Source organism: Gopherus evgoodei, chromosome 3 (genome assembly GCF_007399415.2).
Source record: "Gopherus evgoodei ecotype Sinaloan lineage chromosome 3, rGopEvg1_v1.p, whole genome shotgun sequence".
In the NCBI taxonomy this organism is placed as follows: Eukaryota; Metazoa; Chordata; order Testudines; family Testudinidae; genus Gopherus; species Gopherus evgoodei.
The window spans coordinates 96,092,156-96,108,513 of NC_044324.1; the positions used below are offsets into that span (position 1 = coordinate 96,092,156).

The window sequence follows — 16,358 nt, forward strand, 5'->3', positions numbered from 1 at the left end:
ATATCTTCATCAACAACTTAGATGTTGGCATAGAAAGTACGCTTATTAAGTTTGCAGATGATACCAAACTGGGAGGGATTGCAACTGCTTTGGAGGACAGGGTCAAAATTCAAAATGATCTGGACAAATTGGAGAAATGGTCTGAGGTAAACCGGATGAAGTTCAATAAAGATAAATGCAAAGTGCTCCACTTAGGAAGGAACAATCAGTTTCACACATACAGAATGGGAAGAGACTCCCTAGGAAGGAGTATGGCAGAAAGAGATCTAGGGGTCATAGTGGACCACAAGCTAAATATGAGTCAACAGTGTGATACTGTTGCAAAAAAAAAAAAAGCAAATGTGATTCTGGGATGCATTAACAGGTGTGTTGTAAACAAGACACGGGAAGTCATTCTTCCGCTCTACTCTGCACTGGTTAGGCCTTAACTGGGAGTATTGTGTCCAGTTCTGGGCACCGCATTTCAAGAAAGATGTGGAGAAATTGGAGAGGGTCCAGAGAAGAGCAACAAGAATGATTAAAGGTCTTGAGAACATGACCTATGAAGGAAGGCTGAAAGAATTGGGTTTATTTAGTTTGGAAAAGAGAAGACTGAGAGGGGACATGATAGCAGTTTTCAGATATCTAAAAGGGTGTCATCGGAGGAGGGAGAAATCTTGTTCACCTTAGCCTCTAATGATAGAACAAGAAGCAATGGGCTTAAACTGCAGCAAGGGAGATTTAGGTTGGACATTAGGAAAAAGTTCCTAACTGTCAGGGTACTTAAACATTGGAATAAATTGCCTAGGGAGGTTGCGGAATCTCCATCTCTGGAGATATTTAAGAGTAGGTTAGATAAATGTCTATCACGAATGGTCTAGACAGTATTTGGTCCTGCCATGAGGGCAGGGGACTGGACTCGATGACCTCTTGAGGTCCCTTCCAGTCCTAGAGTCTATGAATCTATGAATAAGATCTTCAATTCACAATAAAAAAACCACATTCCTTTGCTTCTGAAACATCATCATCTAACACACGTGAATCTTACACAACACTAGGGTGACCAGACAGCAAATGTGAAAAATCGGGACAGGGAGTGTGGGGTAAAAGGAGCCTATATAAGAAAAAGACCCAAATATCAGGACTGTCCCTATAAAATTGGGACATCTGGTCACCCTACACAACACTGAGGGTTGACTGAATATATTGCCAACAATAGTTTTTTTTTCTAAACGGACAGTAAAAAAAATGGTTTTCGTGTAATGCATGATATGTAGAGTAGGGGGCTGCTGAATCATGGACTTTAGAGACAAAACGGATATCGTAGGTTATTTAGTCCATTCTCCCATCAATGCTGGATGGTTCTTTACAGTATATGCTCTCTTGATTTGTGTAGCCTAGTTTTAAAAGATTCAAAACACTGTGGCTCACAAGTGCTCATCTTAAACTGACCACTACTAAAATACATGACTACAACTGTGATTACAGTTGCTATGGGGTCTTATATTGAGTATTCTTCTCTCGGTGTATGTATGCATGGTGCATGCAATAAGAAGTGTGACTACAGAACATTTGGACATCACTAGATCAAAGATAGCTCAGGTATCTTGAATAACAATAATAGTGAAGCTGCAGAAGCACGGGCTGGATATGAATTCAAACGGCTATCCCATACTGCCATGGCTTCAGTGCTATTGTTATTGGAGTTAGCTAGAGCAAAGCTAGCTCAGGTATGTCTAAATGTGTTGCAGTCACACCTCTAATTGCAGCATAGACTTATGCAATGTGTGCCACTATGATAGCTTGAACTGCAGGCTTTCCTTTTCTTTGCTTCAATGACGCATTCCTTGTTGTCACTGTGCACATGAAAAATGGCTGCCCATTGATCAAAAATGGCATGTGGAATGTCACTAACAAAGAAAAAAGTGTGCAGTTTCCAAACTAAAAGAGATCTTATTATTACATTGAAAGCTACAGTATTGCCTAGCTGAAATCAAGGGAATTGTAGGCATGGGTGTTTGGAGCCCCAGCAGATCCCCTCAGCTTCCAGTAGATCTGATCTATATGTGAAGGGAAGATGTTCTACACAATTAGTTATTTATATTTAATATTGAAATGTATTCACCTACCCTTTTTAACTGCTTTCATGTTAATGCCCATCCACCAGTGCCAGGAAATACTAGAGAGAGACAGGACTGTATTCTAACTTCCAATCCTATGGACTTCACATTTCAGGGGGATTGCATGGCTGTAAAGGAATGCAGAATTCAGCTCACTACATTAAAATAAACTATGGTAGCCTCAATAAATAGATGCAGAGTCTAATCCTGTAGAGACTTAAGCATGTGATTATGGGCATAAAGTTAAATATTCTGACTGAAGTCAATGTGCCTTCTTACATGGAGTAAAGATGCTCAGGTACTCAAGTTTCTGCAGGATCAGTCCCTAGATAATTATCTTCAATTCCTTATTTTTCAGAATCAAGTTCTTGCTTTTCCAGGGCATTGTTTCACTAGTGGCAACCCTGAGCTAATGTATACTGGGTCACACTTTATATTTTTACTTTATAAACCATTAATAGATGTTTTAGTAAGTGGCTAATCAAGTGTTATGGATTTTCATAGAATCCAGAGGGCCAATAGGTTGCTGCGACCATCGATTAAAACTATTTATAATGCCGCATCTTGTTGTGCTTTTAACCATCAACAGCCCATACTCCTTATGTCTGTAACATGCCAATAACATCTATTAATCATATTTAACCATTTAATAAACTCTTTATAGGTAGACTCAATATAAAGTGTGACTGTATATTCTTAGTAAGGCTCGCTCTCTCCAGATATTGCTGTTCATCATAAATATCTAGTTGCACCATATCATAGAGATGTGTCATGAAAACTCCCTGTTCTCTGCTTACATGGACAATGACAAGAGAACTAACAGTTGAAATAGTTGGATTTTCTGATAATCTGAACTGAATTCCCACAGGAAGAAATAAGATCTCTCAACCTGAAACGTCTTTCACATGTGCAGTGCATCCCTGGGCCCCCATTGACTCTGGTTTCAGTGACAGTTGCAAGTCAGGGGTGTTTGATACTGTAAGGTTATGACAATGCCAGTGAGCAATGAGCACTCACTGAACCAATCTGAGTTATATAGCACTGTTTGTTTATTTCATCTTGCCATCTTCATCTTTTTTATGAGAGAGAAGTAGATCCATGTTTCCCACATGCCAGCCTTGGGCTGGTAAGGAGCAGCTGCTGCTTCTTAACAACAATATTCATTTCTGGATCAATTTCAGCATATTTTCATGTGCACTGTATTCTTCACTTTTTCTTGTGATGGAGTCTTACAAGTAGCTTTGTCATTTTTCAGTTTCACATAAAAATCTCTGACCAGCAAGTCTGTCAGTGTACAATCAAGTGAATTTATACTAAAAAATGCCAAAAAATCTGAGAACCTTTTTGGCTGATGATCTGCTAGGTGTGGATTTGGAGGCATACAATACCCTGCAGTCTCCAGGGCTGTGATTATCTCACGGGATTACTAATGTTAAAGTTAAAATAATGGAGTCAACTGTGGCTATAGAAAGCTGCAGATACTTTGGCAGACCCCATCCTGGCAGGTTGCTGCAAGACAACTCATTAGCGCACTTGGGAGTTGAGAACTTCTAAAAAAAAAAACAAGGCAATGGGGAGACAGGGAAAGTAAGCTTCAGCTTCTCTAGATCAGTTGTGTTCGTAGTTTAACGGGGTTTGAGCCTAGAAAATCTGGGACTTACATACCTTTCTATTTGAGAGTCAGAAAATATATGTTCGTGATGGCATGCTGGAGGTGCAAAATTTTGCTTTTTGGCTTACCAGAAGTAGTTGCTGGGGAAACACACATCACCAAGACATTTTGTGGAATCCTGTGTTTTGTCACATAAAACTTGCCATACACAAATTGGCATTTTTCCACAGCTCTAACTAAAAAAAAAATATTAGCAAATAAATTATTCAGTTAATTTTGTTTGATAAATAGTATTTGAGCAGTTCTACTAAGTAAGATTGAGGGCAGTTAAATAAATTGGAAGGAATTTAACTTGCAAAAAATGAAAAGAGTTTTGAAGGATGGCACAGGAATTCACTACAGGGATAGGTGCCAAAAATATATGTAACCGCACTCTGGGAGGTGAAAGAGAGAGAGACACAGAATTTCACTCAAGCTGCAATCACACATGAAACAGAGACAGCAGTGCAGAGAGAGAAAGAGAAGAGGTTTGGCCTTGGGGAAACAGTGTGTGCTACTGTGAAAAAAAATATCTTGCAGCTTTTTACTTCTTTAATTTCAATAGGAATACAAGCAAAACAATAATTATTTCTACTGGATTAATGAGTGGATTTACTAATGGACTTCACCTGTTTACCCACTGGTGAGTGGAAGTGGAATCTGGCATTTCAGGATCAATTCCTGAAGTGTATATTTGATCTTAGCCAATAAATCCTGCAGCTGCTCCACATGGGTGGATCCTTATACTAGTGCCATTAACCACTATTTGCTTTAATGGGCTACACATTGATATAAATGTTGATAAACACAGAGCAGCTTGCAGAATTAAGGCCTTAGATAATACAATGGCATTATGATGGATGTGCTTTGTCTTGGTAACAGGGGCTGCACCTGTGTGAAAAGCCTAAAAATGATAAAAGCAAGACCACCATAACATTCAAAGACAAGAATGAATCTGTTAGGTTGCTCAAAATGGCTGTTCATAAATACTGTAATATTTTCATTTAAGGTACCTGACTGACCTCTCATTTCTGAGGATTACTAAAGAGTCTTCTTTTTTAGCCTGCATCACTCCCATTCACAGTCAGCATTAACTCTTCACTGCCTGGCATTTCTCACTGAGGCAAATCCCAACCAACTGGGCTATGTATTTTTATTACTACTTAAACCAGATTAATAGAACATCACATGCTATTTCAATGTGAAACATTTCACAAAACTTTCTATATTGCATTGTTTTAGTAGAACTCCTCTCTCTTCTCATTTTCTCTATTATAGCTGCTCCATTTTTTCTGTGCACATTTTGTTTCCATTTCAGTTTGTCCTGTCGTACAATTTATTAATGAGCTAAAGTGCGTTGCAAATGCAGGCAGCAATTTAGTATTTGCTCCACTCTCCATTTCTTCTAAAGTATTATCCTGAATGTTTCCTCTCCAGATTATTAGATGGTATTGAAAATGGGAGTCAAACTTTTCTAATTAGGTGCCACATAATGTCACATTGCCATATATCAAGCTATGTATTTCTTAATGCTGTCTCAGCCAGCTAATGCTGAGAGATTAAGAAAACTTCTAGGGAGATATATTTTGTTAAAGAGCAAATAGAGCTACCTTTGGTGCTTACAAAACTGTCCTCCTCCCAGAACAGTCAGACTTTATATGACAGTTCAACAGCGTTGTCAAGTCTCAAAATATTATCCTGAATCTTGTGATATTTGGTATTTTTCATAAAGCCTCAACTTCTGGAATCAAGTGATTACATAAATATCTTTTTCACATTAGAAACAAAGTAAATTTCTAGTCCTCGTGGCTGCAGAGAAAAGCCTGAAAACACGAGCCCAGTGCACCCGAAAGTCTCAGAAACCAGAAGAAAAAGAACTAAAATTTCTGATTGTCTTAAATCATGAGATTTTTAAAATCTCATGATATTTTGAGGCCTGACATGATTTTTGAACACTTTGGATTGGCAATATTGATTCAAATTAATGGAAGCTATGTCAATTCTTCACTCTGTTTGTTACTATGGGACAGGTTCTTTACAGGTGATTTACTATGAAATTCCTTAGCCACATGGGAGATTGCTGCATGAGGTCATGCAGCATTCTCATAGCTCCTCCATCCAAATCCCTAACAGAATCCAATGGCTATTGCCACCCTAAAACAACATACTTTGCATTTTTATGCTGCCTTTAATGTGAATTTCTCAATGTGCTCTGCAAACACAGACATTGCCAAACTGGATGAGACCTGTTATCTATTTAAGTCCAAATATCAGTAGAAGGAACAAGAAACCTTATTATGGAGTAACCCACTATAAGGGATGGTTGTTCCTTACCCCTTTCAGTTAGCTTGGTTTCCATCTCTCCAAGGTATTCATATGGTTTCCCAATTACCACAGGATCTGAACATCTCACAATCTTTAATGTGTTTATGCCTCACAACACACCTTGGAGGAAGGGAATTGCTATTATCCCCATTTTACAGATGGGGAACTAAGATACAGAAAGACTAAGCGACATGACCAAGGTCACATAAGAAGTCTGTGGTGGAATAGGGATTTTAAATAGGTCTTCCAAGTGCCCTAACCACTGGACCATCCTTCATCTCTTTAGAGTTATGTTCTGAATCATGACGATTTGTATTCCTTGTAGTTTATCTGATCTAATTGTAGATGATTCCATAAGTGTTCATGATTCTTCTAATCCTGCTCAGCTCTTGGCATTAGTGATATTCTGGGCAATAAATTCTACATGTTAATTGTTCATTGTGTAGAAAGAGTTTCTGTCTAACAGCTTTAAATCTATGTCCTATTATTCTTGTATTAGGATAAGAGTGAATAGGAATGCCCAATTTACCTCCCCTCCATACCAATAGTTATCTATAAATATCTTTATAATCAGGTCCTTCTTACGCATCTTCAAGCTCTAAACTAAACAGGCTCAGCATTTCAATCTCTTCTTCCACAGTACTCTTTCTGTGCCTCTAATAATTTTCATCCTCCATCTCTGAACCATGTCTATTTCTGTGGTATCATTTTCCAATGTGGGGACCAAAATGGAACAGATTGATAGTGCATCCTTGCCCTGAACAATTTGTATAATAGTCTATTTTCAGTTTTATTTTCTATCCCATTTTTTATGTAGGTCCTTATGCAAGGTGCCTAAATCCTATTTAAGCTCTACTGCAAACCACAAAACTCCTGCTCAACTGCCACTTCACCCTGTAAGCCTAAACTCAGGCAGTGCATACTTTTTTGCACTAAAAGTGTCCTAGGTGCCTAAGTTTCTGCCTTGGGCATGCATACTTCTGCCTCACTGTAGGCATCTGGGCCACGGGACTACAGGATAGTCTGATGTTGGGCTCCCTCAAGCTCTCCTGTTGAAGTTGTTCCACTTTAATTAAATAGTTGAATAATTAGGCAAGAATGACTCTATAGCCCACTGGTTAGAGCACTCATTTGAGGGGTCACAGTTCCCTGTTCAAATCCCTTTGGTTTTGCAGGTAGAGAGAGGACTTGAACTGGGAATCTCCCATAGCCCAGGTGAGTACCCTAATCACTGGCCTAAAGATTATAAGGGAGGGTCTCCTCCTTCCTTCCCACAGCGGTTTAGTGTGGAGTTAGGCACTGAACATGCTTACAGGACTGGACCCCACAAGCAAGTTAGGCAAAGGAATGCCTATCTTTCTGGGGGTTTATAGATCGTAAGCAGAGATAGGTCCTCCCTGCAGCCAGGATTTAAGCCCTGTGCCTCTCACTGAGACAGAGACCTTGGATACCGCCTTTCCTCAGCATCTCCCACTGGCTGTCTTAAGTGACCCTCTGCTTACCATGCTGGCTTTGTGGACTCCATTCTAAGACTCTTCTCTCCCCATTTATCATATAGGAGCCTAGGCACCTAAGTCAGGCTTTGTGGATCATGGTGTTGTCCTAGGTGCCTAAAAGTTAAGCATTGTAATGCTTAGTGGTGGATCCTTACAGAGCCAGACCTGATAACTTCTAAAAAGGACTTGTGAAAACTATTTGAAAGCCTACCTGACAGAGTGGCTTACCTTGCTAAATCAGTAGTAGTGGGTATTTCTCTTCTATCTTCCTAAAAGGTGCTAATGGAAGGGCTACCAGGCAACAGTGCATGGCAACAAACACAGCTGTTTGCCAGGGCTAGTTATTTGTTTGTGCTTAGAGGTCCCTGAGAGAAGAACTCATGAAAGGAAAGGAGTTCCATTCTGCCCTCCCCACCCCAAGAAACTGGGTGGGCTCCATTTTAATGTAAACAGTCCACTCCACACACAAAAGCCAGACCTTTTTCTCTTCTTCCCTGTTTGAGAACCTGGAAAATGTAGTAACTTCATCTCCCTGCTGTGATTCTGAAGCACTCAACTGCTCCTTGACAAGTGCTGCTATTAGACCCAACCCAGCCCAGCTGGAGCCAATTTAGAGATGCTGTAAGGTGGCAATCAGCAGCTCCCTGGAACTGAGGCATAAGACAACAAGTTTGCTTTATAAGCCCTATGGAAGCAGCAGCCTGTAGTGTGCTTTGTGGTTCACTGCTGCATAGAGCTCCTGGGAAGTGCTTAGGCAGAACCAAGGTTCCAGCTTATTTGGAGGTGCAGAGGTTATGATCTGTGGTGGCACCTGTGGAGACCCTGTAGCAGCCCTTTGCTGGTTTACTAGTTTTTTTCTGATAAATGCTTTGTGGCTTTAACACCTTAAATGAAGTTTGTCTGAGTCATCTGTGGCAAGCCTTCTCCAAGCACTCAGCTCGCTGACTAAGGGTATGGCTACACTTGAAACTTCAAAGCGCTGCCATGACAGCGCTTTGAAGTGCGAGTGTGGTCGCAGCGCCAGTGCTGGGAGAGAGCTCTCCCAGTGCTGCACGTACTCCACATCCTGATGGGGTTTAGCTTGCAGCGCTGTTTATACTGGTGCTTTACAGCATTGTATCTTGCAGAGCTCAGGGGGGTGTTTTTTTCCACACCCCTGAGCGAGAAAGTTGCAGCACTGTAAAGCGCCAGTGTAGTCAAGGCCTTACTCAAAATTACTGAGGTGTTCTAGAAAAAAAGCTGGGCTTGTGAGAAAAGAAACTCTTTGAAGAGAAAACACGGCAGTTCTAAAGTGTTATAGTGTGTGTTGCATTACATTTTATGCTACAGCTGACTGCTTTCCCCTGGGGGAACAAGGAGTCCCTCAATAAAATTAGCGCTGCTGAGTTCTGAATAAAAGAGACTACTTCACACAAGATAGTCCTGTGGACTTCACTGCCACAGGAGTCACCACCTCAAATAGAGTAGATTTGAGGGTTTTCTTTCTAAAAAGGGCTAGATAACTGAGTATAAACAGTAAGAGAGACAAGATGCAGAAGGTACTGTCATTTATTGGATCAACTTCTGTTGGTGAGAGAAATTGTTGAGCTTACACTGAACTCTCACCAACTACACAGGCAACGGCTGTGCTTTCTGGTAGGGGAGGATAATGCCTGCCTGAGGCTTGTAGATTGGGGGGAGGCAATGCCACCCCTTGCCCCCTAAACTATGCCCATATTAAAAAATGGGGGGCCAGGGCATGGCCCCCTAACCCCTCTGGTTCTGGCACCATTGCACATGGGCCTACATTTTCAAGCGACTAGTGATTTTGGGCACTCAACTTGATTTTCAGAGGGTAGGTGTGAAACACTTGCTTTAAATCACACCCTTGGAAAGGAGTCTCCATTGGACACCTAAAATGCAGGCCCTGAACTTTAGGAAAAAGGCTAAGAAATTCATCAGTCCTCAGGCTAACCAAATCTCCCTTCCTATTACCACTGTAGAGAGACATGCTAATGTGTACATTCTATACCAGTGAAATTCACCTCAGGGAATAAGGTTAGGTTAAAGCCTATGAATCAGTGGGCTCTCAGATGTATTTTCACAGCTTTCATGGAAGTCAGTGTGTATCTGGGGACAGGATTTGGCCCAGGCCAGGTCTCTAAAAATCTGAACACAGTTGTCTTTAATAACCTCTCTATTCAATACAATGACAAACTTTATAATTCAATGCAAATCTTGCCCATCCGGTCCAAATCCTGTTCAGCCAGGGGTGCAAGAGACAATGGCAGGTGTGTTCTTGGCACAACAAAATCCCACAAGGGTGACTAGCCAAAATACTCTATGGTGCTCTTTGTTAATCATTGCATTCGGTGCACACTGCTGGTGGCAAAGTTCTGCAGCTGTCACTATATGGTACATGCTCGGTACCTTTATTGCACAAGCTGCTCCTTAGGCAGAGGCCTCCCTTTTAGTGCAGTCTTGCCTTGGATTACACACATGTGAAGTCAGAGCTTGCACATTTGAGAACATGGGGGAAGAATGAGATTTTCCTGCCTCTTGATTATCTTAGTGAGAATCCAGCAAGAGTCAAGCTCAGGAATAAGGTTCTCTGGGACATTTTGAAACAAGATTATTCAAGACTGTTGTTGAGGAGGAAACTGTTTTGGGATGGAAAAGTCTTTCAAGTGTAAACTAGATATGTGATTCTGGCATTTCTGAGACAGCACAGAATACACATGGCTTTATCGGCAGCAGCTTCCTTTAGCTCCCTGGGGTTTTTCACAGAAGACATTTTTCTATGTTTTCTCACGGTAATGAGAGTTGTAATAGGAAAGTGAACAAACGCCCCACTGTGAATTAATTATTGTCATTTTTAACACTCCAGGTTTATTAGAGTATTTGAGGGGCTATTTTTCAGTTCTCTTTAATTGTAAATCACCTTGAAGAGAACTCAAATATTTGTTTCCTTCTGTTCAGAGCAGACTGAATAAGTGCATTCAGAATAGTTTGAGGTTAGAACATAGGTGCTGGAACTGGGGGTGCTACTGCACCCCCTGGTTTGAAGTGGTTTCCATTATATCCAGGGTTTACAGTTTGGTTCAATGGCTCTCAGCACCCGCACCGTACAAATTGTTCCAGCATCCCAGGTTAGAATCTGACAGTTCTACGTATTTCTGAGGCTAAAGCTGCCCTCCCATACACTTAGCATCCAGTCTTTCTGACAAGCGTCTGTATTGTTTTCTTTTACTCAATTGTTTTGGGGAGTGGCTTCTTCTCCCCCCAGGCTGAGTAGATCCATGATTTCTTGCTGGCTCCAGGCAGGAGTGTGTCTAGTAGCTCCATGTGTATACAGCTGGTCTGGTTAGTTGGAACAAACAAAGGTGGGCTACTAGGTTGCCCACCTTGATGAGCACATCAGGAAAAGACATTTAAAAATACACAGGGACTTGATGTGGGTGAGGGGGAGGCTACTTGTCTCTGACCCTTGGGCAGCAGAGATCAAAATTGTGACTAAAGTGGCCACTGATGCAGGGAGAGGGGAACAGTAGGGAAAGGTGCTGGAGCACTGTTAGGGTTGACAGATGTAATAAAGTGTCTACACTCACGCTGCCTCACCCTAAGTAGGTTGACTGTTGCTCAGGTAGGCAGTGTTATGATGTTGCTGAGTGCTTACATTGATAGGAGACAAAATGTTGGTGTAGACACATGCACAACTAGGTTGATGCAAATCTACTTATGTCAACATAAACCTGGTCTACAATACAAAGTTTAGTGGCATCTCACTCATTGGAGCCCATCTGCTCTGGCTCTGTGCCCAGCCACTGCTGCTCTCTCATAAGTTCCACACAGACCTGCACCCAGCTGTAACATCCAGCAGTCACACTCTGTTCTGCACCTGGCTTTATCCACAGTTCCTGGGGGTTTCTCGCTGCAACTAGTTTCCCAACAGTTCTTGGCTAGCCATGCCCTGATGCTTCCCAAAAGAGCCTAGTCATGTCCTGGATCATGGTCCTTCCTCCTGTCTGGCCGAGAGGAAGGGGCTGTGCAGTGGGAAGGGGGTTGATGGGGATCATAATGTCACCTTATGAAGTTCAGAACAATACATAGCCAAATTCCTGCCTCAGATATGTGAGCATGGACTCTTCTTGCCAGCAGGGGAAATTGTCTGAAGGAAAAATTTGGCCCAGATCAAGATTCAAACTCAAGTTTTTAAGGATGAAGGAGTAGTGCAGGGGTAGGCAACCTATGGCACATGTGCCAATGGCAGCATGCGAGCTGAGTTTCAGTGGCACTAACAGTGGCCAGGTCCTGGCCACTGGTCTGGGGGGTTCTGCATTTAATTTCATTTTAAATTAAGCTTCTTAAACATTTTAAAAACCTTATTTACTTTAGATACAATAGTTTAGTTATAGAAAAAGACCTTCTAAAAACGTTCAAATATATTACTGGCACGCAAAACCTTAAATTAGAGTGAATTAATGAAGACTTGGCACACCACTTCTGAAAGGTTGCTGACCCCTGGAATAGCGCATTGATCCACTGTGTTATCTAACCTCCAGTGTTCTGCACCTCCTGGAAAAGGGAGGAGGGAAGTAGCTCTCAAAGACTTTTCAGAATTACACCACTAAACTGGGGGTGGTATTGTGAAAATTACGTAGTACCATAGTAAGCTGCAATAGTGGGCTGCTCATGCCAAGCGAAGGTTTATGCACAATAAAATGCATGTCAGGGGATCTTTTCCTAATGCTCTTAAATGCTCAACATTCAGTGGAACTATCCCAGGTTAAATGCCTTTGCATGAACCGTATGTTAAGTTAACAAAGTTTGAAGTAAATGTCAAGTTAGCTGATACTTACTCAAACTCCATAGTTATTTTAAAACAAACACTTGATTAAAGGACAAACAGCTCATCAGATTCCCTCTGCCTTTTCCTTATGCTAAACGGTAGTTTCCAGGAGTAGCCTTGGAATTTAAATGCCAATAGATGGCAGGACTGTGCCTAATACAAGATAAAGACTTTCTAAAACGCATTCAAGGGGATCTGCAAAGGAGATTTTAAAAATTGGGCTTGTTCTCTTTTGTATAAAGAAAGCCTCGAAGGCTTTTCTTTCTTTTAAGAATTTTTTTTCTTTCCTGCTTGCTTCTGTAACCCTTCTGCTAGGTGGAGCCAGCAGCAACAAGGGTCGGGGTTCAATATCTAGGTTCCTCTTAATATAGAAAAGAACCAGCCTGAGCCCCTGCCCACAGTAACCTGGGAAAATTTAACACCATCCCTGGTTGCCTCTAGGAGGCAATACTTCCCCACTTGCAAGTGCTGAGTCTGTGTATAGCAAAGAAAACTTTTGTTAAAATGGAAGAGGAATCCAGCATTAATTTTGGGAAAATATCACAGCCATGATTCAAAAGCATATGACCAGGAGCAAAACACCAACCCCAGATTATGTTAGGTAGTGTCCTTTGCCACAGTTTCTCACCTTGTGCAAAGAAGTCTGACAGACAAATGTTCCTTTAACATGCCACTCCTCCACTGCAACTGGCTAACAGGTGCCTCTATCCACTCTGCGTCACTGCCTGCTGCCACCATCATGGCAGTTCTGCCATTGAGTGTTGCACTGTCCTATTGTTTCTGCTGCCACCTGCCTCTACTGCACCCTCTGAGATGCCACATCATGAGGTCCCACCACTTCTCCCAGCTCTCCATGATCTCAGCAGGTAGCGGGGAACTTCAGTGTTTGCACAGGCTGTGCAGTCTCACTGAAATGCTGTCCCACACCTGGTCAAAGGCTTAGGACCTAGACCTGCGTATGAGTGATTTCAGTTCTAGTAATCAGTTGAGTCTATTTAGCTGTCTTTAAACAGTGGAGACGGGAAGGGTCAAATGGTCTCTAGGACTCCCTAGTGGTGTGGGCTATATCTAAGAAGCATTATCTTTGAAAACTCCTGGATTGGAGGAGGTTCTCAGACGATTGGAAGACGACAAATATAGTGCCCATCTTTAAAAAAGGGAAAAAGGAGAATACGGGGAACTACAGACCGGTCAGCCTCACCTCAGTCCCCAGAAAAATGAAGCAGGTCCTCAAGGAATCCATTCTGAAGCACTTGGAGGAGAGGAAGGTGATCAGGAACAGTCTACATTGATTCACCAAGGGCAAGTCATGCCTGACCAACCTGATTGCCTTCTATGATGAGATAACTGGCTCTGTGGATATGGGGAAAGTGGTGGACGTGATATATCTTGACTTTAGCAAAGCTTTTGATACAGTCTCCCACAGTATTCTTGCCAGCAAGTTAAAGAATTATGAATTTGATAAATGGACTATAAGATGGATAAAAAGCTGGCTAGATCATCAGGCTCAACGGGTAGTGATCAACGGCTTGATGTCTAGTTGGCAGCCGGTATTAAACAGCGTGCCCCAGGGGTCAGTCCTGGGGCCAGTTTTGTTCAACATCTTCATTAATGATCTGGAAGATGGAATGGATTTCACTTCAGCAAGTTTTCAGATGACACTAAGATGGATAGAGAGGTAGATATGCTGGAGGATAGGGATAGGGTCCAGAATGACCTAGACAAACTGGAGGACTGGGCCAAAAGAAATCTGATGAGGTTCAACAAGGACAAAGTGCAGAGTCCTGCACTTAGGATGGAAGAATCCCATGCACTGCTACAGGCTAGGGACCCACTGGCTAAGCAGCAGTTCTGTGGAAAAGAACCTGGGGGTTACAGTGGATGAGAAGCTGGATATGAGTCAGTAGTGTGCCCTGGGCTTATTTAGTCTACAGAAGAGAAGAGTGAGGCAGGATTTGATAGCAGCCTTCAACTACCTGAAGGAGGGGGTTCCAAAGAGGATGGAGCTCAGCTGTTCTCAGTGGTGGCAGATGACAAAACAAGGAGTAATAGTCTCAAGTTGCAGTGGGGGAGATCTAGACTGGATATTAGGAAACATTGTTTCATTAGGAGGGTGGTGAAGCACTGGAATGGATTACCTAGGGAGGTGGTGGAATCTCCATCCTTAGAGGTTTTTAAGGCCCAGCTTGACAAAGCCCTGGCTGGGATGATTTAGTTGCGGTTGGTTGAGCAGGGGGTTAGACTAGATGACCTCCTGAGGTCCCTTCCAACCTCATCTTCTATGAAGCAACACCAGTCCCCCGCACTGGGATTTGGCATCCCTACCCCCAGCTTAGTGAGTAAGGTTCAGTTGAGCGGTATGTCATGCTGTCTGGAATGGCTCATGACTGAGAGTGCCTACCTCAGGGCAGACTGTCAGAACAGGGCAGACACCCCAAACTCATGGTGTGTTCTATAATATTTCACCGAGCCAGTCACAGATGTGAACTCCTGGATCACTGTAACAGTTTCACCATGGAGTCACAGATGCTCCAATCTATCTTATCATCCAAGCAAACTGGACTTTGTGATAAAAGGTGAATGTAACAGGACATGACTCACCACTGCAGCACCTCCTGCTGGCCATCCTGGGAATTAGCTCTGAGCCCTTTCAGTCCACCTTCAGCTGGTGGTATCACACCTGCCATCACTGCTGTGTCTCCACTCTATGAACTACATTACTCCCCAGACCACAGCGTCCTCTTCTGGGCACAGCCTTCCACCTGTGCCCCACTCTGCTTTCTCCCCCCTCTTCTGGAGGGGGGGGGGCAGTGGCCAACTGCAGTCCAAGGTCCAGCCCCTTGTCTCAGGGGTAAACTGCAGTCTGGATACCAGCCACTCTCCTCATTGGCAAGTGGGGTGCCAAGGACAGGGGACCAAGGCCCACCCAATACTCTGGGTCCTGACCTAGGGACCCTATAGCCAGCAGCCACCTACTGCCCTCCTCCATAGCCCTAGCACCTTCTCAGCCCTTGTAGCAAGGCTCCACCTGGCAGTGGTCAGCCAGTAGCTTACCCTCACACTCTGCTGCACCTGGCCAGCACTACTCTAGCTATAGCACTTCTTCAGGCAGCCAGTCCTCCTCCCTTGCCTTCCAGAGAGAGATTCCCCTCTGTTCTGATGAGCAGCCCTTTATACATGGCCCTTGCCAGCCCTGATTGGCTGCTCCAGCAAGCCTTCCCCCTGTTGGTGAGCTCAATAAGCCCTTTCCTGATTAGTGGGTTCTGTGTAGTCTCCCTAGTGCTGCTTTCAACCCCTTCTTCTCCCTGTGTGGGGCAGCCACCCCACCACAGTGACAAAAACCACAACACATCAGATTGCTCCCAATCCCAAGAGACCAGTCACTTAGCCCAGATAAATTGGTACTCTAGATCTTACACCAAAGACAATGCTGGTAGCCAATTCTATAGTACACTAACTAAAGATTTATTAGCTAAGAAAAGGAAGTGAGAGTTATTGAGAGGTTAAAGCAGGTAAAATATATGCACAGGTGAGTCACAGTTTGTAATTCCAAATGGTGACCGTGATATAATAAACTGCTTGTCTCCCAAAAGTCTTTTCAGGGTACCCAGATTGCCTCTGGGGATCTTGGCTTTGCATCTGGTACCTTTTCTGTAAGAGTCCGATCAGTACAGAGACAAAGGATCTTTCCTTGAATCCATATTTATAGCTTCCTGTGGCAGAAAACAAGCTGACAGTGTCATTAGCTATATGGGCTTTTCCTCTGATGACAGAGAGTTAGGAATGCATTTTGAGTCTTTGACCTCTGATCATCACACACAATGCCCCCCTTTTTTTTTAAAAATTAGCACTTTTCTGTTAAAGTTCTTCATTTGCATTCCACAAGGCTTCTTTCTCGTTTGATGGGTTATTTACTTACAGGGGTATATACAATGAAAATGTTTGCTATTACATTTTAA

At 42.7% G+C, this 16,358-nt stretch overlaps 1 protein-coding gene across 1 annotated transcript in view; it reads right to left on the reverse strand.

Annotated features, from left to right (window-relative positions):
- The window catches only part of TUBE1 (tubulin epsilon 1), a 73,604-nt gene that overhangs the window by 4,002 nt on the left and 53,244 nt on the right, over positions 1-16,358 (reverse strand). The gene's annotated exons all lie outside the window — the stretch shown is intronic.